We start from the raw sequence: 24,484 nt of genomic DNA on the forward strand, positions 1-24,484 counted from the left end.
CACCGGCCACTACGACCTTGTGTTTGTTTTGCTCTCTAGACTTGGGAGAGTGAGGAGGCTAAAAACTGCTGTGGTTGGCCGCCCCGCTGACTTCCACACGACTTCGGCCCCCTTTTTGCCTGGTTCAGCGGCGCAGAACGGCTCTAGCCTTCCCCCGAAACCCAACACAGTGAAAAGGGCTTGTTCTCCGCGGGACACCCCCAGGAGGGGAAGGGGGAGCCCGCCAGGCTCTCGGGCGAGCTTTTCTGGGGGAGAGAGGGGCCGGCCCCACACAGGAGCGCCGCCCGGCCGGGACTCGCTCTCCTGAGGGAGCAGAGGAGGCGGGAGCGGCCGCGGGCCCGGGTCGCCCAGGCCTGCCCCGGGGGGCGGGCCCACGTGCCCCAGGCGGAGCGCGGGGACGAACCAGAGGTCGTGGCGGGGAGCCGGCGGCCGTGAGCGACGGGGAGGGCGGCGATCCACCTGGGCGACGTGGCAGCCAGTCCCCGAGACCCCTCCCCATTCGAACGCCCACCCGCCCCCTCGCGGCTGGCTGCTGCGAGGCTGCTCTTCCCCGGCCGGACGGAGAGCGGCAGTGTCTTCCCGCCGGGCGTTCGTCGAGCGTGCTCCCTCCGCGACCGCTCCTGCTCCTGCTCGCCAGCCCAGCGCCGCGCCTCAAAGCGCAGTGGCGGCGGCGGCGGCGGGAAAGGGCTGCGGCTCCGCGTCGCCGCGCTGCGCGCTCGACGACGCGGCCCCGGCTTCGCCGCCATCTGCCCGCTGCAGGAGCAGGTAAAGGCGGCGGGGGGGAGGTGGGGCGGGGGTCTCGGTGAGGGTCTCGTAGGGAAGGCCTCCCAGGGGGCCGAGCCGCAGCGGAGGGCCGCGGGCAGGGGCGGGCGGCGCTGCGGCCGAAAGCCGAAGTTCCCAGTGCGGAGTCCGGTGCCAGCCGCCTCCAGCCCGGCCCGCGGGCCCGGGCGCTCGGACGGAAGGGAAGTGAGGCGTCGGCGAGAGGCGGGCCCTGGCGCGCCGCCCGAGGTCGGGGGAAGGCGGGGAGCCGCCGCTGCTTCTCCGGCCTCCCTGTTCCTGGCGGGCCTCCAGGCCCCAGGCACACCCCTCCCCCACCGGGCTTGCGGACTTCCCGCGTGGGCTTGACTCGCGCCCCTCCGTGCGCCTCTGGCGTTTCCCGGGCTGAGCGTTCTTGGGACTTCGGGCCACCCTTCCGAGCACGTAGTCGTAGCAAATCCATTTATTTATTCACTTTTTCCACACGTTTTGTTTCTGCATACTGTGGGGAGACATTCGCCGTCCCGGCATCTGACTCTTTGACTCTGGATCTGAATCTTGATCCTCACTGGGACCCTCCTGCCCTTGGACCCTGCTGTTCCCCGGCCCCTCTCCGAGATGTTGGTTTAAAAATCGGTTTTTCATAGAGTGAGTCATCTGAACAGGGGCAGGCAGTTCATTTTTTATTCTCTTTTGGTAAAGCATTTTATTCCCCCTAGAAAGAGAGCTAAAGAAATATAATAAAAAGGAAAAAAAGAAAGTGTTGGTGCGAGATCACGGTCATTGTTGTCTTTAGAGAATCTTTTTTTCCGGCAATAGCCTTTAGAACTAGGATCTGATATTTGTGGCACGGACAGGTTTGTACACATTCTTGCCATGCAGTGGTTGTAATGTCTCCATAGCACAGTTCTGACTTGAAGGCAGGATTGGCTGGTTTTTCTACTCGATATCTTTAAGCCAATCAAGAAGCGCTGCTTGCCTGGAGACTGGTTAACTCAGGGAAGGTGGGGATTGGTTGAGTTCCAGAAAAGAGAATCCAAGAAATCAGCCTGGCATTTCTGATTTGCTCTCTTCTCCCACTTTTTTATTTTAATGCTATCTTTCGTTCTGTTTTATTCCTTGTTTTTCCACTCAAACACCAACCTCCCTTTTTGTAACCTGTTTATAAACCCTCATTAATTTTCAATGAAAGGAGTCTTACCTGCTTGAAATGTAAACATGTGTTTTAATAATCAGTTTTCTTTTTTTACGTTGTCTGTTTTTAAAGGTGAGAAATGAAATCAGTTTTTCTTATGCCAAAGCCGTTATTATTTAAGTTGTTGTGCTAGGATTGGGGATGGGGGGAGGGGACCAGCAGTGGTGGGGATGGTGGGGAGAATAGGGAAGTAATGGCTGATATTTCTCTAAGGAGGCTAAAGTATTCGTGAAAAAATACTAACGTGGGAAAGAATTCACAAAAACTCCACTACAGATCAGCATACAGCACCTATGAATGTTAGATTCGGTACCTGTTGACTTTATTTGCTGGGAGGGGAAGCGTAAAGAGGACAAGAATATTGGACTTAACAGAAAAGATAGATTTAAGTTATGGTAAAGGAATGTTTTTTTCTTTGTTAAAGTAGGAACAGTATCTTGTACAGTACACAGTAGAGGCTAAATAAATATTTCCAGTGTATGTGCATTTTTTTTTAACACAAGATTAAAAGAAAAACCCCTTTCCTTCATGATTATTTATGGTTATGCATGTTTTTTGGTAAACCAACAGTAACCTGCTATACAATCTTTGTTTTCCTTTCTTTCAGCTTTTTTTTTTTTTTTGTATTTTTCTGAAGCTGGAAACGGGGGAGGCAGTCAGACAGACTCCCACATGCGCCCGACCGGGATCCACCCGGCATGCCCACCAGGGGGCGATGCTCTGCCCATCCCAGTCATCGCTCTGCTGCGACCAGAGCCACTCTAGCGCCTGGGGCAACTTTGCTCCAGTGGAGCCTTGGCTGCGGGAGGAGAAGAGAGAGACAGAGAGGAAGGAGAGGGGGAGGGGTGGAGAAGCAGATGGGCGCGTCTCCTGTGTGCCCTGGCTGGGAATCGAACCCCGGACTCCTGCACGCCAGGCCAACGCTCTACCGCTCTACCGCTGAGCCAACCGGCCAGGGCCTCTTTCAGCTTTTTATTTGTAAATTCACATAGCCTTGGGGAAGAATATTAGATCATTGTTAAATGCTTTTAGAATTAGGAATTAAAGAATAGATTGAATTTTTTTACCTTGCTAGGTAGTAAGCTGGACATCATTACATCCTCATCACCCTCATCTTCATAGTAATAAAAATGCTTACCATTTTTTCTAGTATTAAAAAAATTACTCTGTAATCAGAATTTATTTTAGTATAGTGTGATACTACCTTAACTGTTTTACAAATTAACTGTTAAATCATTTTACCACTATTAAAAATTCTCTCACTTTTTTGTTTTAGAAAGCCTGTTTTTACCCATAAATTTTGAGATGTTGTTAGGACTATTTCTAGATTCTTACAATAGTTATTTAATTTATTTCACCTTTTATTGGATTTTTGTAGTTACACTAATTTATCATGTTTCATCATATGCTATAGTATTTAATAGAGTGAATTCCACCCCTACCCCGTAATTTTTTTTAACACTTTTGAACATTCTCTCTATTCATTAAATTTAAGAATTATTTTGAGAGACAGACGTGTATTTTCTGTTCTGAAGAGCATATGTTTTTTTTTTTTTTTTTTTTTTTGGTGACAGAGAGAAAAAGGGACAGAAAAGGATAGACCGGGAGAGAGAGTTGACACTCCCGGTGACACTCTCAATTCTTCGTTGCAACACTTTAGTTGTTCATTGATTGCTTTCTCATATGTGCCTTGAGGGGGGGGGCTACAGCAGACCGAGTGACCCCTTGCTCAAACCAGATGAGCCCGCGCTTAAGCTGGTGACTTCTGGGTTTGGAACCTGGGTCCTACGCACCCTGGTCCCATGCTCTATCCACTGCGCCACAACCTAGTCAGGCTTTGTTTTTTTTTTAATTCTTTTTCCCCTTGAATTTATTGTTTTTTTTTTGTCTTTACTATTCTCTCTGTCTTACTCCACCTAATCTCTCTGCTAACCTACTTCAAGATTTAGGTCCTGGCTGGTTTGATCAGTGGAAGAACACTGGTCCAGTGTGCAGACTATCTCAGTTCGATTCCCATCAGGGCACACATGAGAAGCGACCATCTGCTTTTCTTCCCCCTCTCTCCCTATTCTCTCCCTCTTCCCCTCCTGCAGCCAGTAACTCGACTGGTCTGAACCTGGGCCTCAGATGCTGAGTATAGCTCAGTTGATTTGAACCACCTGGCCCAGATGGGGGTTGCTGGTTGGATCCTGGTTTGGGCTCATGCAAGAGTCTGTCTCACTATCTCTCCTCCTCTCACTTAAAAAAAAAAAATTTAAGTGGTGTCTGTTAGTCTTCCTCTGAACCTATGATGTATTTCCATTATGCACTTACTGCTATTGTGGGGAAAGGGAAGAATTCCTCCTCGCCCCTTCTGAGTCTTCTAACTGATTGAATAATCAAATTGGCAGATTGACAAGAGAAATGAAATGTTTTGCCTCTTATGAACCCCACATACATGAGAGAATCAGAGACAGTAAGGGAAAATGAGGTATATTGTGGCATTTTGAGCTAAGGATGAAATAAGGCACCCTGGAGTTTCTTTTTTTAAAATTTATTTATTGATTGAGTTTAGAGAGAGGAGAGAGAGAAAGACAGAGATCCATTTTTTTTTTCCATTTATTTGTGCATTCATTGGCTGCTTCCCTGCACCTTGGAGTTTCTTGCTTCAGAATGTTGTTTGCAGGATGATTAGAAGAACAAATGGTTAGCAATTAGTAGTTTGCCCTGCCATATAGTTAGGTCAAAAGAGGTTATTTTTGATAATGTCTTACAATGGACAAGACTCCTAATTCAAATTCTTCTAGGTAGTTAAGAGGGCCGGGGCAGAAGTTGCTCTTGAGCCTGCAGAGTCTTTGTTGCATTTAGCTGAAAATAATCTGCATACCACAGACGCACATCTTGGGGTGACTTGTTCTGAACCTTTACACTACATAGATTAAGCTACCTCCTCCCTTTAGAAACAGCTTCACTGGATCTTATTTTTTTTCTTTGCCTACCATGTACCCCAACAGTATAGATATGTAGATATTAAATAAATATTGGTATAAATGAAATATTTTACTTTTAAAAATATTTCTACGTGCGGGGGACCCGGGTTCGATTCCCGGCCAGGGCACATAGGAGAAGCGCCCATTTGCTTCTCCACCCCCCCCCCCTTCCTCTCTGTCTCTCTCTTCCCCTCCCGCAGCCAAGGCTCCACTGGAGCAAAGATGGCCTGGGCGCTGGGGATGGCTCCTTGGCCTCTGCCCCAGGCGCTAGAGTGGCTCTGGTCGTGGCAGAGTGATGCCCCGGAGGGAGGAGCTGGAAATATCAACTCCCATATGTGCCTTGACCAGGCAAGCCAGGGTTTCGAACCGGTGACCTCAGCATTTCCAGGTCGATGCTTTATCCACTGCGCCACCACAGGTCAGGCTCTTTTTCCTTTTATATTCTGATTGTTCACCAAGTCTGTTGGACTGTTTTTCCTTCATATTGCTTGAATTTCTGCCTTTAACCCCAGGGCTACTATGCTGCTCCATGGTTACGTCATCTCTCACCTGGATTGTTGCAGTAGCCTCCTAAGTGGTCACCCACTTCTAGTTGTTTTTTTTTTTTCACTTTTCTGAAGCTGGAAACGGGGAGGCAGTCAGACAGACTCCCGCATGCGCCCGACCGGGATCCACCCGGCATGCCCACCAGGGGGCAATGTTCTGCCCCTCTGGGGCAGCGCTCCGCTGCATCTAGAGCCATTCTAGCGCCTGAGGCAGAGGCCACAGAGCCATCCTCAGTGCCTGGGCCAACTTTGCTCCTGGAGCCTTGGTTGCGGGAGGGGAAGAGAAAGACAGAGAGGAAGCAGAGGGGGAGGGGTGGAGAAGCAGATGGGCGCCTCTCCTGTGTGCCCTGGCCGGGAATCGAACCCGGGACTCCTGCACGCCAGGCCAACGCTCTACCGCTGAGCCAACCGGCCAGGGCCCCACTTCTAGTCTTGATGTCTAATCTACTTTCCCCACTTTAGCCTGAGTAATTTGTCAACACATTCAAGCATTTAATTCCCCTGCTAAAAACCTTTTTTTTTTTTTTTACAGATAGAGTCAGAGAGAGGGATAGATAGGGACAGACAGACAGAAAGGGAGAGAGATGAGATGCATCAATCATTAGTTTTTTGTTGCGCATTGCAACACCTTAGTAGTTCATTGATTGCTTTCTCATATGTGACTTGACCATGGGCCTTCAGCAGACCGAGTGACCCCTTCTCGAGCCAGTGACCTGGGTTCCAAGCTGGTGAGCTTTTGCTCAAACCAGATGAGCCCGCGCTCAATCTGGCGACCTCGGGGTCTCGAACTTGGGTCCTCGGCATCCCAGTCCAATGCTCTATCCACTGTGCCACTGCCTGGTCAGGCCTTTTTTTTCTTTTTGGTAGTTTTTTGTTGCCTTCAGGAAAAGTCTGAATTTCACTTGGCTTTCATGATTTTCATGATCTGGCTTACCTCTTCATTCTTTTTTCAGGTTTTCCCTTTGCCCTTAATGCACTAGTCATATTCAGTTTCTTGGTTTCTCCCTTAAGATGCCAAGTTAGTTAAATCTAGGCCTGAGTACTGAAGCTTCCCTCTGTCTGGAATGTTTTTCCTAGTTCTCTGCTTTCCTCCCTTTGGTTTTGTTAACTCACACTTGTCTTTCAGGTCTCAGTCAAGGTATTCTGTACTGTATGTAACTCTACGAGGAAGCCCTCGTTGGTACCCCAAGGCTGGGTTACTGTGCCTTTAAGTTGTTTCCCTACAGCTCTATATTCTGTTATCATACTATAATTGCTTGCTTATTTGTTATCTTACCATGTACCAGTTAGGATGAAATGAAAAATTAAGTAGTGATTTGGGGGATTACTTAGTAGAGAAAGGAAAGAGACATTATATCTGATAGATGGATATTAAGTCAGGAAAGGCATACTGGGTAGGTCTTTTATAGCTTCACTGAAATATATCTCTTGACATATAATTTCCGTTGATTTAGTTTTTCTATTTATTAGTTAGGACTTGTTGGATTGCAAGTAACAGAGATACAGTTTGAAATAATTTATAGAGGTAAAAATTACTGGTTCAGTAACCATACAGGGTAGAGCAATATAGGTTTACGGTTGTACATAAGGAAAATAATGTAATAATTAATAAATAACATAAGAATAAACTTTTGTGTATTCAACTATAAACCTATTTTTGCCTAGCCCTGTATAGCAAAAAATTGTATGGGTGGAGATGGCCATAAGGTGTTTAGGTGGGAACTTGCACATAAGTAAATCCTTTCTACACTTATAGTCTGTGCATACTGGCATCATTTCTCCTACTGCTGAAACACTTCTTTACATGATGGGACCCTTGTCCTGACAGCACAGGCTTATGTACTTAGAGCCTCATGTCAGTGGTTTCAGATAGATTTGGTCACATGCCTATGCTTTGACCAGTTCTTACAGCTGTGGGCATGAGGTACTATGCTAGTTCAGCCTAGGTCATGGGTCGGGAACCTTTTTTGGCTGAGAGAGCCATGAACGCCACATATTTAAAATTAATTCCATGAGAGCCATACAACGACCCGTGTACGTTATGCATTATCTAATAAAAATTTGATGTTGTCCCGGAGGACAACTGTGATTGGCTCCAGCCACCCGCAACCATGAACATGAGCGGTAGGAAATGAATGGATTGTAATACATGAGAATGTTTTATATTTTTAACGTTATTATTTTTTTTTATTAAAGATTTGTCTGCAAGCCAGATGCAGCCATCAAAAGCGCCACATCTGGCTTGTGAGCCATAGGTTTCTGACCCCTGGCCTAGGTCATGAGATGCGCCCGCTTATATGGCCAGGGGTCTGTTAGAAAATTGATTCCTAGTGGGGTAGGGGAGGAAAAGGAATTCTGGGCAGAAACAGGGAATATTCAGTATTATTCTTAACTAGCCTTCTAATTATAAATTTATTTTCCTAGGTACTTTTTCTGTGTTAAAGAGATGCCCCATACTATGGACCTGAGTATTCTAGGTAAGTCTAATATTTTAAAGAACTGAATTGGTTTTTTGGTTTGTGCTGGCATATAAGAAATATTTCTTGAGCTGTTTGTTACACAAGACACATCAGTGGGATGCTTATACTTATAAGCTAGTAGTTCAAACAAATAAATGCAAAGGTGCTAAGGCAGAGGTATATCTAGGGTGCACTGGGAGCTTTGTCCAAGTCAGACTTCGGAATAATGGAAAACTTTCCTGAAGGGAGGTTAATTGAGCAAAAAAATATGGGTTGCGTGAGATAGGGTAGAAGGACTTTGGGCAGAACATATGTGAGGCATAGAGATGTTCAATGACCTACTTTGTAAGGGAAACAAATAATTAGATACAGGAGAAATAGAGAGTACCTGAGGGAAAGTTGAGGAAGAAGAGGCTAGTGTTAGGTAAGTGACTAGATATATAGAAATCCTTGAATGCGTTACCAAGGAATTGGAACTTGATCTTTTTAGTTTTTATTTTTCGGAAGCTGGAAACGGGGAGGCAGTCAGACAAACTCCTGCATGCACCCCACCGGGATCCACCCGGCATGCCCACCAGGGGGCGATGCTCTGCCCATCTTGGGGCGTCGCTCTGCCGCAATCAGAGCCATTCTAGCACCTGAGGCAGAGGCCACAGAGCCATCCTCAGCACCCAGGCAAACTTTGCTCCAGTGGAGCCTTGGCTGCGGGAGGGGAAGAGAGAGACAGAGAGGAAGGAGAGGGGGAAGGGTGGAGAAGCATATGGGCGCTTCTCCTGTGTGTCCTGGCTGGGAATCGAACCCGGGATTCCTGCACACCAGGCCAACACTACCATTGAGCCAACCAGCCAGGGCGGAACTTGATCTTTTTTTTCTTTTTTTTTTTTGTTGCAGAGACAGAATCAGAGAGAGGGACAGATAGGGACAGACAGACAGGAAGGGAGAGAGATGAGAAACATCTTAGTTGTTCATTCATTGATTTCTCATATGTGCCTTGACTGGGGGGCTACAGCAGACAGAGTGACCCTTTGCTCTAGCCAGTGATCTTGGGCTCAAGCTGGTGAGCCTTGCTCAAACCAGATGAGCCCGCGCTCAAGCTGGCAACCTCAGGGTCTCGAACCTGGATCCTCCACATCCCAGTCTGACGCTCTATCCACTGTGCCACCGCCTAGTCAGGCTGGAACTTGATCTTGAAAGCTATAGAGGCCCTGGCTGGTTGGCTCAGTAATAGAGTGTTGGCCTGGCATGTGGATATCCCAGGTTCAATTCCCAGTCCGGGCACACAGGAGAAGCAACCATCTGCTTCTCCGCCTCTCCCCTCTCTTCCCCTCCTGCAGCCATGGCTAAATGGTTTGAACAGGTTGGTCCTGGGTGCTGGAGATGGCTCTGTGGTCTCTGCCTCAGGCACTAAAAATAGCTCAGTTGCCCAGCAGTGGAGCAATGACCCAGATAGGCAGAGTATCACCCTTAGGGGGCTTTCTGGGTGAACCCTGGTCGGGCTCATGTGGGAGTCTTTCTGCTTCCCCTCCTCTCAGTAATAAAAAAGAAAAAGAAAACGGTGGTGGTGCAGAAAGTTGGGGACAGAACCCAGGGAGCAATGACATTGAAAGAGTAAGCTGAAGAACAGGAGTAAATGAAGGAGACTGAGAAGGGACATCCAGAGAAGAACTGTTGGATGTAAGGTCAAGAAGTCAACCCAAAGTAAAATTGTATAGGGGATACCAGGAGTTTGTTTAGTCTGAGTTAAGAATTCCCCTGATCATTATTAATTCTGGGCACATTGAGAAAATCAAATTACTGAACAGTTTTTCCAGCTTAAGAATTTGAACTATTAGAATTAGAAATTTTAAAGATGAGGATGGAGGCTTTTTGGTGGTTGGAGGTTGGTAGGAAAGAAGTGATTGAGTAGGAGATAGATTTGGTATATGTAAAATAGTCATGTTGTGGGGTACAGATTACCTAGTGGAGTATTTTTCACATAGTTTCTTGAGCTATAAAGATGCAGTAAATCTATTTTACAAGTAAACCAAGAGTTGATAATTGATTGTGTAGTTCTAATTAAATTTATTTCACTTTTCAGGATTTCTTTTCTTTCTGACTCCTCCTTCTTTGAATAAACATAGTTTCCCTGCTAAACTACCTTCTTTTGTTTTTTCTTTGTAGTTAAACACCTTATATTTTTAAAGATTTTTTTATTTATTATTGATTTTAGAGAAAGTGGGGGGGGGGCAGAGGAGCAGAAGCATCAACTTGTAGTAGTTGCTTCTCATATGTGCCTTAATGGGCAAGCCAGGGGTTTCAAACAGGTGACCTTAGCATTTCATGTCAATGCTTTATCCACTGTACCACTGCAGGTCACGTAACCCCTTATAGTTAAAAAAAAAAATTGTAGTAAACTATAACATAAAATTTACCTTTTTTTTGTTTGTTTGTTTTTCAGTGAGAGAAAGAGGCAGACAGACAGACAGGAAGGGAGAGTGATTAGGAGCATCAACTTGTAGTTGTGTCACTTTAGTTGTTCATTGATTGCTTCTCATATGTGCCTTGACCAGGGGATCAAGCTGAGCCAGTGACCCCAGGCTTCAAGCCAGAGACCTTTTGACTGTAGTTTGTGACCGTGGGGTCATTTTCACGACCCCATGCTCAAGCCTGTAACCCCATGCTTAAGCTGGTGAGCCTGTGCTCAGGCCTGTGACCTTGGGGTTTCAAACCTGGGACCTCAGCGCTCTAGGTTGACACTGTCCACTGTGCCATCACCAGTCAGGCCCATCTTAGCCATTTTAAATGAACAGTACTTTAGTGTTAACTGTATGCACATTGTTAATACAACAAATCTCTAGAACTTTTCCATCTTGCAAAATTGAAACTCTAGACCAGTGGAATGCCCACTAGAGGGCGTTCCAGCTTTCATGGTGGACTGTAGTGGAGCAACCAAAGTATAAATAAAAAGATAGATTTAACTATAGTAAGTTGTTTCATAAAGATTTATTCTGCCAAATTTAGTGAAAATCCGACATAAAGTACTTGGTAAGGAATTATTATTATATGCTTTGACTTGCTGTAACTCTGCTTTATAAATTTTATAAAGTAAAGTTACTTCCCTACTTTATAAATCACCATTACTGTGGAACCGGTGGGTGGTTAGAAAATTTTACTACTAACAGTGATACAAAAGGGGGCGGTAGGTACAAAATGGTTGACTACCCCTGCTTTAGACCCATTGAACAGCTCCCCTTTGCTCTTCACTCTAGTCCCTGGCAACCATCATCTGACTTTCTGTTTCTGAGAGCTTGACTACTTTAACTGCTCATATAAGTGGAATCATCCAGTATTTGTCTTTATACAGCTGGCTTATTTTGCTTAGCAAATGTCCTCAACCTTCATCAGTGTTGTAGCATATGAAAGAATTTTCTCTAGCCTGGCTAGGCGGTGGCACAGTGGATAGAGTGTTGGACTGGAATGTGGAGGACCCAGGTTCGAGACCCTGAGGTCGTCAGCTTGAGCATGGGCTCATCTGGCTTAAGGGGGGAGAAAAAAAAAGCTCACCAGCTTGGACCCAAGGTCACTGGCTCCAGCAAGGGGTTACTCGGTCTGCTGAAGGCCCGCCATCAAGGCACATATGAGAGAGCAATCAATGAACAACTAAGGTGTCGCAATGAAAAACTAATGATTGATTCTTCTCATCTCTCTCTGTTCCTGTCTGTCTATCCCTCTCTCTGACTCTCTCTCTGTCCCTGTAAAAAAAAAATTCTTTATTTTTCAAATTGCATAACATATATATATATATTTGTGACAGAGGGACAGATAGGGATAGGCAGAAATGGAGAGAGATGAGAAGCATCAGGTTCTTCATTGTGTCATCTTAGTTGTTCATTGATTGCTCTCATGTGCATTGACCCTGGGGGGGGTGTCTGGGGGGGATACAGCAGAGTGAGTGACCCCCTTTCTAAGCCAGCGACCTTGAGCTCAAGCTTGTGAGCCTTGCTCAAATCAGGCGAACCCGTGCTCAAGCCGGCGTGGGGTTTCGAACGTGGGTCCTCTGCATACCAGTCCGATGCTCTATTCCCTGCGCCACTGCCTGGTCAGGCTCATGTGGCATAATATTTTATTGTGTGTGTATACATACCATATTTTATTCTGTTGAACATTTAAGTTGTATGGGCATTTAGGTTGCTTTCACCTCTTAGTTACTGTGAATAATGTTACAGAGAATATGAATATGCAAATATCTTGAGATTCTATTTTTAATTTTTTTGGATATATGGCCAAAGGTGATATTGCTGGATCATATTCTATCTTTAATTTTTTGAGGAACCTTTCTACTGTTTTGCATAGTAGTTGCACCATTTTGTATTCCCACCATATCCTTCTATTATAAAGTTATGTTTTCCTTTTTTGTATTTAACAAGTAATCTGTGGCATGGTACTTTGGCAATTGGAAAATCTCTTATCAACCTTTCACCTAATGACTGACTCTTTCTCTTATCTAATAAATTTAGATTTTATTGATAACTGTTGATCAGATATTTAGTTATGGGTTATAAAATGGTAATTAGTTATGGATTATGTTGTTTCTTTTACATAGTCTTCTTTAGAGAGGATTCCCTCTTTAATTAGGGCTATTTTGTTACCTTAAAATAATGTTCTACTTAAAAGGCAAAATAGATGCTTAGTTTTTTCCCTTTATATAATCATTTCTTAGAGTGTAATAATCACCTCCAGTGATGGCAAATGAGGTTGGTCTTTTCTCTACTTTTGTGGCTTTCTCTTTGGAATATATATTTATATTATAAATATATATTTTTTGGACTCTGATTTCATTTAAGATTATAGTTTGATATAAATATGCCTTTATTATATAATATTACATATAATATATGTATTTTTTTATAGTAAGAAGACATTATTTTGGATAATAGAAAGAGCTGTAGAGTTTGCAGATACCAGCTGTGGCCTTCATGAGCACATTGATAACATCCAGACAGTGAGTATTATTAAAGTCATTGAGTATGAATATTTTATATATAGGTTGTGGAGCTTTTAACAGATTTTACTAGAATTTCTCAAAGAGCTTGTGATTGCATAAAACAAATTGACCCAAAAAGACTAATGAAGTGTATTGTGGTACTGTTTTTTTCATTTAATCTGTATTTTAAATTCTCTGCTACTAAAATGGCCCTTCTTACTCCTTCATATTTTACACATTGTTAGCCATCCACTTATATTGTTTATGCATCTATTTTTGTGTATGGGACTCAGGCTTAGTGCCAGATTGGAGTATATGTCATAATCTATGTCCTCAAGGAACATGGAAGATTTGGGAAATGTACTCAGATGAAAATTTGTCAGTAAAACCAACAGTGCTAGGCTCTAAAATAACTAAACAAGGCTAAGACTGGTGGCGGGTAATGAAGGGTTATAGAAAATGTTGAAGAATAATAGAGAAATACACCTTCCTGTCATTCTTTGTTCAAAATCTGTACATTGTTTAGCAACTGACTTTTCCCCTTAAGAATATGTCCCAAAGAGCTTTCTGGTTTTTATACACATCTGGTTTCTGCATACCTTAAACTTTTTAATAACTGCATAGTATTCCAGAGGGTGATTTGGCCATAGTTTATTTAATCATGCTTTTATCCATCAATATTTAAGATTTCAATAATGTATTACAATAGTTCTTATGATAGATGGATACATTTAAAAAGATTATTGGTTACCTTAGTTTGGTTACCTTTTCTGTAAGTACTGTCTTTTTCAGTGACATACCCTTTCTGCCTTGATGAGATTTAGTATCTACCTTACACTATCACAGCACACTTAAAATCATTTTTTAGGTAACTTAATTTTCAGTAAAGATTGATTGTGTACCGGTCTGGGTAGTATTTGTTTCTGAGGGACATGCTTTCTGATCTTGCCTGGGATCATGCCATGTTTGTGTCATATAACTTCCCTATGCATTCTTTAAAAAGATACATGTTTTGCTTTTGTTCCTTTTCTAATGGTTTTAAGATCTAAAGTATTATTTTATTTATTTTTAATACTTATTTTAGCAAGAGGGAGAGAGATGAGAAGCATCATTTTGTAGTTGTGGCACTTTTAGTTGTTCATTGATTGCTTCCTATATGTGCCTTGATGGAGTGGGTTCCAGTCGAGCCAGTGACCCCTTGCTTGAGCCAGTGACCTTGTGCTCAAGCCAGCATCTTTGGGCTTTAAGCTATTGACCTTGGGATCATTTCGATGATTCTACGCTCAAGCAGCAACCCATGCTCAAGCCGGTGACCCTGTGATCAAGCTGGTGATCTTGGGATTTCGAACCTGGGTCCTCTGCACCCCAGGTTGACACTCCATCTATTGCACCACCACTGGTCAGGCTATTATATTTTTATTGATAATATTATTTTTCTTAGGCTTATTCTTCCTAGATGGTTGCTATTGAATTTTAAATAGAATCTTGGTTGTTATAAAATATATTACTTTCTAGATTTTTTTTGGTAAAGGCAAGTTATTTAAAATTACTACTCCTTATATACTGTAACAAATTTATTCAAAAATGATGTGGGAATTTTTTTAAATGTTATGTTGATGATAGAAAGATTTTTTTAGAAAGTTTTTTTTTGAAGTGGTATTGTTATATCCACTTTAATGGCTGTACTGACCATTGTCATACTACTGTTAGAGTTTGTGTTTACTACTGTTCATAGATTTATTTTTTTCACCCTGATTACTTTTTTAATGGTTAAAAGAACATATATCCTATCTTTAAAAAAAATAAAGCAGGGTTGATAAGACCTTTGCTTACCATGTTACAATATATATTTTTTCATGTTACAATATTTTGATGATAATCAGTAAGCAAGTTTATATTGGTTAGATTCTCTATCAGGATAAAATTGAATTATAGAGGTGGAAGAGCTTGGGAAACGTGTACATGAAATTTATATGTTCATGGTCTCACTGTTAATAAAAATTCATATTGTTTCATAGGTTATGTTTTTGAGCTAGTCCTTTTACATTTCTTCATAATATATCAAACCTTACCCATCCTCATTTTCCATATCCTTTTATAATACACTTTATTTAGGTCAAGTATAATTTATTTGTTTAAACTAGTGTATTAATACGGCTGTCTTTATGGAAAAAGGAAGATACATAGGATCAGGTGATAAAAGAGTTAAACATGAATATACTTAAATGAATAAATAGGATGGATTAAACTAGATGTATAAAGTAAAACTGGTAATTGGAAGGTAGTATCAGCTGTGTATGTTTTTATACGTAAGAGTTTCTTCAGTATACTAAATAGTGCTTGAAATTCAAACTACTTAATATAGTAGATACAATGAAAAAGTGGGTGGGAGGGATATGTAGTTTGCATGCTGGAGGAAGTATAGAGAAAAGTCCAAGATTCAACTTTAATTGGTTAATAAATATAGATTATTTCAAAAATAACAAAAGTAGTATATAAAACATGGTGTGTTAAGCCTGACTTATGGTGGTGCAGTGGATAGTGTTGACTTGGGACACTGAGGTGTACCAGGTTGGAAATCCCTGAGGTTACTAGCTTGGGTGTGGGGTACTGGCTTGAGTGTGGGATCATAGACATGGTCACTGGCTTGAGCCCCAGGTCACTGGCTTGAGCAAGTGTTCACTGGCTTGGTTTGAGCCCCCTGGTCAAGGTACATATGAGAAGCAATCAATGAACAACTAAAGTGCCACAACTACGAGTTGATGCTTCTCAACTTCCTGTCTGTCTGCCTGCCTGTCTCTGTCTCTGTCTCTCTTTCTCTCTCTGAAAAAATAATAATCCTTGATGGTTATGAATCTAAAGGGATAATGTGGTTCGTTTGAACATCTTTATATAAATATTTATATGAATTTCTAGGTTTTTTTTTTTAATTTTATTTATTTATTTTATTTATTTATGTATTTTTTACAGAGACAGAGAGTGAGTCAGAGAGAGGGATAGACAGGGACAGACAGACAGGAACTGAGAGAGATGAGAAGCATCAATCATTAGTTTTTCATTGCGCGTTGCAACACCTTAGTTGTTCATTGATTGCTTTCTCATATGTGCCTTGACCACGGGCCTTCAGCAGACCGAGTAACCCCTTGTTGGACCCAGCGACCTTGGGTTCAAGCTGGTAGGCTTTTGTTCAAACCAGATGAGCCCGCGCTCAAGCTGGCGACCTCAGGGTCTCGAACCTGGGTCCTCTGCATCCCAGTCCGACGGTCTATCTACTGCGCCACTGCCCCAGGCAATTTTTAGTTTTTTGATGAAATTCTAGAAGTGGAATTTTTAAGTCAAAGAATGTAAGCAATTTAAATTTCTTGATACTTAGCACCTGTTTGCTCCCTGTAAATTTTATACTAATCATAATATATGAGATGCCTGTTTCACTGCTGCCTTGCCAACACTGGCTATTAACTATTTTAAAAGTTATTTTTATTTAACAGGCAATATAATATTCTCTTAATTTCACTTTTTGATAGGGTTAGACTTCTGAATGTTTATTATTTCTTTCTTCTTAGAATTCTGTACCTATTGCTTTCCTGTTCTTGTTGGTTCTTTTTTTTTTATACCTTAATCCTTCAGTCATGCAGCAGAAATATAATGAATGCTTACTGTGGGCTGTACAGTATTTTGACATTGGCATTTAGTTTGGTACTTATTATTTAGTTTAGTGATAGCAATACAAGAGTGAACATAATTGACAGAAACATTTGCCTTCATGGAGCTTACTTTCTAGTGACAGTGTATATAGACATACAGTGATAATTGCTTTGGAGGAAAAAAATAATGAAGGGGAGATGGAGAGAATGTGTACACATGCAATTTTACATCGGGCAATTAGGGAGAGTCTCACTACAAAGGTGCCATGAGTAACGTCCTATGAGGAATGAGTTACGTAGATACCTGCGGGAGGTGCATTTTAGGCTAAAAATCAAGTAAAATGGGCCCTGGCTGGTTGGCTCAGTGGCAGAGCATCGGCCTGGCGTGTGGAAGTCCCAGGTTCGATTCCTGATCAGAGCACACAAGAGAAGCACCCATTTGCTTCTCCACCCTTACCTCTTTCCTCTCTGTCTCTCTCTTCCCCTCCTGCAGCCAAGGCTCCATGGGAGCAAAGTTGGCCCAGGCACTGAGGATGGCTCCATGGCCTCCGTCTCAGGAGCTAGAATGTCTCTAGCCGCAATGGAACAACACCCCAGATGGGCAGAGCATTGCACCCTGGTGGGCATGCTGGGTGGATACTGGTCAGGCGCATGCAGGAGTCTGTCTGACTGCCTCCCTGCTTCTAACTTTGGGGGGAAAAAATCAAGTAAAATGGCAATGAAGTAGGACAATTCTGGGTAAGTTTAAGAAAGAGCAAGAAGGAGAATAGGAAGACATCGTTTGAGAGTTTTCAGTGTTTAGGCCATTTTTAAGAAGTTGAACTTTTTACTCTGCATGAGATCAGCATAACTGGAAGTTATAACAACAAAGGAGTGACCTGATTTGACTTACGTGCTGATTCACTGCAGTCTCATCAACATTCCATTTTGCTTCTTTGCAGAAATTGACAAGCTGATTTTAAATTTCATATGGAAATACAGGGACCTAGAATAGTTAAAACAGTCTTGGAAATGAAGAACAAGTTGGAAAACTCACATTTCCTAATTTTAAAACTTACTACAAAGTTACAATAATCAAGATAATGCGATAATGGCACAAGAATAGATGTATAGATCAATGAAATATAACTGAAAGTCCAACAATAAACCATTTATGGCCAGTGGTTTTTGACAAAGATGCCAAGACAATTCAATGGAGAAAGAATAAGTCTTTTCAAATAATGGTGCTGGGACAATTGGATATCACATGAAAAAGAATTAACTTGGATCTATGTCTCATACCATACACAAAAAATAAGTTTAAGATGGATTAAAGACCAAAATGTAAGAGCTAAACACTGTACAACTTTTAGAAAGAAAACATAGGCATAAATCTTTGTGAGCTGGGTTTAGGCAAAGGTGTATTAGGTAGGACAGCAAAGGTGTAAGTGATGAAAGAAAAAAATAGATAAATTCATCAAGATAAAATACATTTGTGCTTCAAAGCACAACATCAAGAAAGTGTAAAGACAACTCAAAGAATGGGAGAAATCATTTGATAAGGGAGTTGTATCCAGAGTATATAAAGAACTCTTGCAGCTCAGTAATATTGATGTCACCCTTAAATTTGAAAATGGGCAAAGGATCTGAATAGACATTTCTTTAGATGTCAATAAGCACATTTAATGACGGTCAACAACCTTAGTCATTAGGACCGTGATGGGGAACCTTTTTATAAAAACTGCCCACTTTTGCAGTGCTGGTCAACCTGGTCCCTCCTACCCACTAGTGGGCGTTCCAGCTTTCATGGTGGGCCAATCGCGGGCGCCCTTTGGTTGCTCCGCTACCCACCATGAAAGCTGGAACACCCACTTATGACAAAAACAAAACTAAATAAATTGCACAAACTAAAAACAGAAGGGAACTGATAAAAGTATTTACAAAAAAAAACATAACACACTTTGTACTAAATTATGAAATGCTGAAACCTTTCCCTCTGCAGTCGGACATGGATGACTATTATCATCATTTCTAGTCTACATTTCTACACTGCACCAGAAGTCATATTAAGCCTATTTTTAAGACTTGAAAAGATAGAGAGATTGGGGGGGATAAAACAGAACTTTCATTATTCATAGACAATACATCTGAGTCCATATACATCCAAAAGAAACTACAGGTTACCTATTAGCTTACCCTAATAATTTAGCAAGGTTGCTAGACTGCACTTCTCTATACCAACAACAGAAAATAAAATTATATCTAATAGCCAGATCTATCAGCAGCACTGACTCAGCTAACCAATGCCTCCTGAGAAGAATATCCTAAGGCATTATTTTCTGAGAACACTGCTGGCCCTGGCAGGTTGGCTGTATGGATAGTGTCGTCGCGATGTGTTGGCCTGGGTTTAATCCCATCAGGGCACACATGAGAAGCGACCATTTGCTTCTCTTCCCCTCCCTCTCCCCCTTCTCTCTCTCTTCTCCTCTCAGACAGTGGCTCAACTGGTTCCAACATCAGCCCCAAGAGCTGAGGATAGTTTGGTTGATTCAAGCACCGGCCCCAGATGGGGGTGGCTGGGTGGATCAGAGTTAGGGCATATGCAGGAGTCTATCTCCTCTACTCTCACTTTAAAAAACAAAACAAAAAACAGTGCCACTCTCAGGATTTTCACATCAGTTACCTTGGAAACAGTGGAGTGCGCTCTAGGATCTCTTCTTTTTCCCAACTGAACCCACTCCTTTGATGATCTCACCCAGTCTCATGACTGGCTTTCTAAATACTAAAACAAAATGCCAAGAAATTTACATCTCCAACTGCACCTCTTTCCTGACCTCACACCCACATTAAACTACTCACTGAACACCTCCACTTTGTCTGTTTAACAGACATCTCTCACCAGGCGTGTGTGTGTCTCTCTCTCTCTCTCTATATATATACTTATATATTTGTGACAGACAGGAAGGGAGAAAGATGAGAAGCATCAATTCTTCATTGTGGCACCTTAGTTGTTCATTGATTGTTTTCTCATATGTGCCTTGACCAGGGGACTACAGCAGACAGTGACGCCTGGCTCAAACCAGTGACCTTGGGCTCAAGCTGGTGAAACCTGCTCAAACCAGATGAGCCCGTGCTCAAGCTGGCGACCTTGGGGTTTCGAATCTGAGTCCTGTTCTGCATCCCAGTCCGACACTCTATCCACTGCGCCACCGCCTGGTCAGGCTTACCAGACGTATCTATAAGTGGTATAATACTCCACTGCACACCTGCCCTAACTACAGTTCTTTCAACCTCAGTTAATGGCAATTTCCAGATACTAAGCCAAAAGGCTGTCTTTTTTGCCTTTTCTTTCCCTCACACTTTCTGTCTGATCATTGAGCTTGCCAGTTCTAAATTCAAAATACAGTGTCCGTAAAGTCATGGTGCACTTTTGACCAGTCACAGGAAAGCAACAAAAGACCATAGAAATGTGAAATCTGCACCAAATAAAAGGAAAACCCTCCCAGTTTCTGTAGGATGATGTGGCAGCATGTGCGCATGCGCAGATGATGATGTAACATCGTGTATACAGCGGAGCAGCCCACAGCCATGCTAGTCAAGATGTGGATGGTACAGAGGAAAGTTCAGTGTGTTCTGTGGCTTGCTAAATTCGAATCTGTGACCAAAGTGCAACGTGAATATCGGCACGTTTATAACAAAGCGCCACAACATAGGAATAACATTACTCGGTGGGATAAGCAGCTGAAGGAAACCGGCAGTTTGGTGGAGAAACCCCGTTCTGGTAGGCCATCAGTCAGTGACGAGTCTGTAGAGGCTATACAGGATAGCTACCTAAGGAGCCCTAAAAAATCTGTGCGTGAGCCCACATTGAACTTCACTGAATAGGTATGAAACTGGGAGAGTTTTCCTTTTATTTGGTGCAGATTTCACATTCCTGTTTTCTTTTGTTGCTTTCCTGTAACTAGTCAAAAGTGCACCATGACTTTACGGACACACTGTATATTCAGATCATAAAGTAATTAATTTTATATTGACCCTTCTGAGAAACTGCCAGACTGTTTTCCAAAGTGGCTGCACCATTTTCAATTTCCAACCAAGCACATTATTGTTATATTTTATATATCACTCACTTTGATATTTTGTTTAGGAATTTTGCATCTTTTTTCATGGTTGAAAAAGGCCTGTAATTTTTGTTTTTTAAATGTCCTTGCAAGGTTTTGGTTCAGTATTCTGGCTGCATAAAAGGAGGCCGTATTTCCTCTTTTTCTGTTCTCTAAAAAAGTTTGTATAAGATTGGTATCAGAGGTTATTTAGTGGAATTTATGGATGAAGGTATTTAGACCTAAAATTTTCTTTGTGTGAAGGTTTGAAGTTAACAGATTTCGTTTCTTAAATAGATATGGAATGATCAAGCCTTTTTTTTTTTATTATATCTGGTATGACTTGTATTTCAAAAAAATAGTATGTACTTCATTTAAAGTTGAAAATTTATTGGTATCACCTGACCAGGCGGTGGTGTAGTGGATAGAGCATCAGACTGGGATGCGGAGAACCCAGGTTTGAGACCCCGAGGTCGCCAGCTTGAGCGTGGGCTCATCTGGTTTGAGCAAAGCTCACCAGCTTGGACCCAAGGTTGCTGGCTTGAGCAATGGGTTACTCGGTCTGCTGTAGCCCCCCCAGTCAAGGCACATATGAGAAATTAATCAATGAACAACTAAGGTGTCACAACGAAAAACTGATGATTGATGCTTCTCATCTCTCTCTGTTCCTGTCTGTCTGTCCCTATCTATCCCTCTCTCTGAATCTGTCTCTGTTAAAAAAAAAAAAATTTATTGGCATAAAATTGTTTATGATATTTTCTTATCTTTTTTTTTTAATTTTTAATATTATTCATTCACTATAGAGAGGAGAGAGAGAGAGAGAAAGAGAGAGAGAAGGGGGAGGAGCAGGAAGCATCAACTCTCACATGTGCCCCGACCAGGCAAGCCCAGGGTTCCGAACCGGCAACCTCGGTGTTTCCAGGTTGACACTTTATCCACTGTGCCACCACAGGTCAGGCTTCTTATCTTTTTTATAATATATCCTCCCTCCCTCCTTCCCTCCCTCCCTCCCTCCCTCCCTCCCTCCCTCCCTCCCTCCCTCCCTCCCTCCCTTCCTCCCTCCCTCCCTTCCTTCCTTCCTTCCAAGAGGAGGGGAGATAGTGAGACAGACCCCTGCATATGCCCCAGCCGGGATATATCTATCTGGCAGTCCCGTTTGGCTGATACTCAGATCAACCTAGCAATTTTTAGTGCCTGAAGCTGACACACTCAGATCAACTGAGCTATCTTCAGTGCCTGGGTGAACCCTGGAACCAGTTGAGCCACTGCTGTGGGAGGAGAAAGGGGAGAGAAGGGGGAGAAGGTGGGGGGAGAGAAGCAGATGGTGGTTTTTCCTGTGTACCCTGACCAGGAATCGAACCTGGGACTTCCATATGCCAGGCTGATGCTTTATCTGCTGAGCCAACTGGCCAGGGCTCTTCATTTCTGATATTGGTTATTTGCACCTTTCCTTCTCTTTTTTTCTCACTCTTACTAGAGATTTATCATTAATACTAATTTTTTTAAAAAGTTTTTTTTTTTTCTTTTTAAGAAACTCTTGACTGTGTTGATCCCTTTTACTTTGTATCTGTTTTCTATTTTTTGTTTGCTCTTTATTTTTTCTTTCTTTCTAGTCTTTGGGTTTGATTTGCTGTGTTTTTATTTTTTCCTAAAGACTTAGCTAGAATGCTTAGATTATTGATGTTTTAGCCTGTCTTTTCTGATACTGTGCATCTCAAAGTTTAGATATGTAGCATTTTTATTTGGTTCAAAATCTTTTCTAATTAACATAATGCATTCTTTTTTGACTTGTATATGGAAGTGTATTTCTTAATTTTTAAACAATTGAGTTTTCTAGTTCTGTTTTTGCTAGATTTCTGGCAAATTCCATATGGAGTTGAAAATAAAGTATATTCTGTGGTTATTGGGTCCAGTGTTCTTTTTTTTAAAAAGTTATTTTATTTTAAAGAGAAGGAGAGAGAGAGAGAGAGAGGGAAATACCGATTTGTTGTTCCTCCTGTCCAAACACTCATTGGTTGATTCTTGCATGTGCCCTGACCAGGGATCAAACCTACAACCTTGACATATTGGGACGATGCTCTAATCAACTGAGCTACCCAGCCAGAGCGGGTCATAGATTTTTTTTTTTTGTGACAGAGACAGAGAGAAGGACAGATAGGGAGAGACAGACAGAAGGACAGAAGAGAGAGAGATGAGAAGCATCAATTCTTCATTGTGACTCCTTAGTCTCCTTAGTTGTTCATTGATTGCTTTCTTCTGTGTGCCTTGACTGGGGGGGCTACAGCAGAGTGAGTGACCGCTTGCTCAAGCTGGTGATTTTGGGCTTTAAGGCAGCGACCTTTGGGCTTAAGCCAGTGACCATGGGGTCATGTCTATGATCCCACACTCAAGCCAGCGACCCCGCGCTCAAGCCGACAACCTCAGGGTTTTGAACCTGGGTCCTCCGTGTCCCAGTCCGTCGCTCTATCCCCTGTGTAACTGCCTTGTTAGGCTTAAGTGAAGTTATTTATTGCATGGCTTAAATCTTCTGTGTCTTGTTTTTCTTTCTTCCTCCATTCTAATATTTACAGAGAGGCTCCTTGTTTAATATTTACGGAGATGAGTTTTATTTGCTGAATACAAACTTAGAAATATATCTTTCTGGTTAATTGGACCTTTTATCCTTGACTTTAGTAACATGTAGGTTAGTGGAGATTTAGCTAAGAACATTTTTAGTGTAGTGGTAGAAATAGTGAGGCAAGGTCCTGTTAGGAATGGAAGGAGAGGCCCTGGGTGGTTGGCTCAGCGGTAGAGCATCAGCCCGGCGTGTGGAAGTCCCGGGTTCAATTCCCAGCCAGCGCACACAGAAGAAGCACCCACCTACTTCTCCACCCTTCCCCCTCTCCTCCCCCCCCCCCCTTCCCCTCCTGCAGCCAAGGCTCCATTGGAGCAAAGTGGCCTGGGAGCTGAGGATGGCTCCAGGGTCTCTGCCTCAAGTGTTAGAATGACTCCGGCCGTATTGGAGCAACGTCTGGTGGGCATGCTGGGTGAATCCTGGTCAGGTGCATGCGGGTGTCTGTCTGACTGCCTCTTTGTTTCTAACTTTGGAAAAAATACAAAAAAAAAAGAAAAAAAAGAATGGAAGGAGAGCGTGACCCGTGGTGGCGCCGTGGAGAAAGTGTCGACCTGGGACACTGAGGCGCCAGGTTTGAAACCCCAAGGTTGCAGGCTTGAGTGCAGGCTCCTCGGCTTGTGCACAGGCTCACCAGCTTGAGCGCCGGGTCGCCAGTTTGAGTGTGGGATCAACAAGATCCCATGATATCTGGCTTGAGCCCAAGGTCACTGGCTTGAGCAAGGGGTCACTGGCTAAGCTTGAGCCCTTCGTTCAGGGCAGGTATGTGATGGAGTCAGTGAGCAACTAAAGTGACACAACTATGTGTTGGTGCTTCTTGTCTCTTTCCCTTCCTGTCTGCCTCTCTCTCTCTCTAAAAAAATGTTTATTCTGCTATTATTGGGTGGTGTGTTCTATAAGTGTTGATTAGATCCTTTTAATGGTGTTATTGAGTTCTATATCATTGCAGATTTTCTGTCTAGTTGGGTTTTTTTGTTGTTGTTTTTTTTTTTTTGTATTTTTCTGAAGCTGGAAACGGGGAGAGACAGTCAGACTCCCGCATGCACCCGACCGGGATCCACCCGGCACGCCCACCAGGGGCGATGCTCTGCCCACCAGGGGGCGATGCTCTGCCCCTCCGGGGCGTCGCCCTGCTGCGACCAGAGCCACTCTAGCGCCTGGGGCTGAGGCCAGGGAGCCATCCCCAGCGCCCGGGCCATCTTTGCTCCAATGGAGCCTTGGCTGCGGGAGGGGAAGAGAGAGACAGAGAGGAAGGAGGAGGGG

At 43.0% G+C, this 24,484-nt stretch overlaps 1 protein-coding gene across 4 annotated transcripts in view; it reads left to right on the forward strand.

The window, feature by feature from the left end:
- Positions 1-626: 626 nt before the first annotated feature.
- N4BP2 (NEDD4 binding protein 2) overlaps positions 627-24,484 on the forward strand; it is an 80,744-nt gene continuing 56,886 nt past the window's right edge. For 3 of the 4 annotated variants that reach the window (XM_066386163.1, XM_066386165.1, XM_066386166.1), the window contains exons 1-3: positions 627-765; positions 7,890-7,942; positions 12,815-12,905. The gene's annotated coding sequence lies outside the window, so the exon portion shown is untranslated. Of the gene's footprint in view, positions 766-7,889; positions 7,943-12,814; positions 12,906-21,453; positions 21,563-24,484 lie in introns of those variants that run through there. The other variant, XM_066386164.1, reaches the window with a different exon arrangement.

The sequence above is a fragment of the Saccopteryx leptura genome, chromosome 5 (genome assembly GCF_036850995.1).
Source record: "Saccopteryx leptura isolate mSacLep1 chromosome 5, mSacLep1_pri_phased_curated, whole genome shotgun sequence".
NCBI lineage: Eukaryota > Metazoa > Chordata > Mammalia > Chiroptera > Emballonuridae > Saccopteryx > Saccopteryx leptura.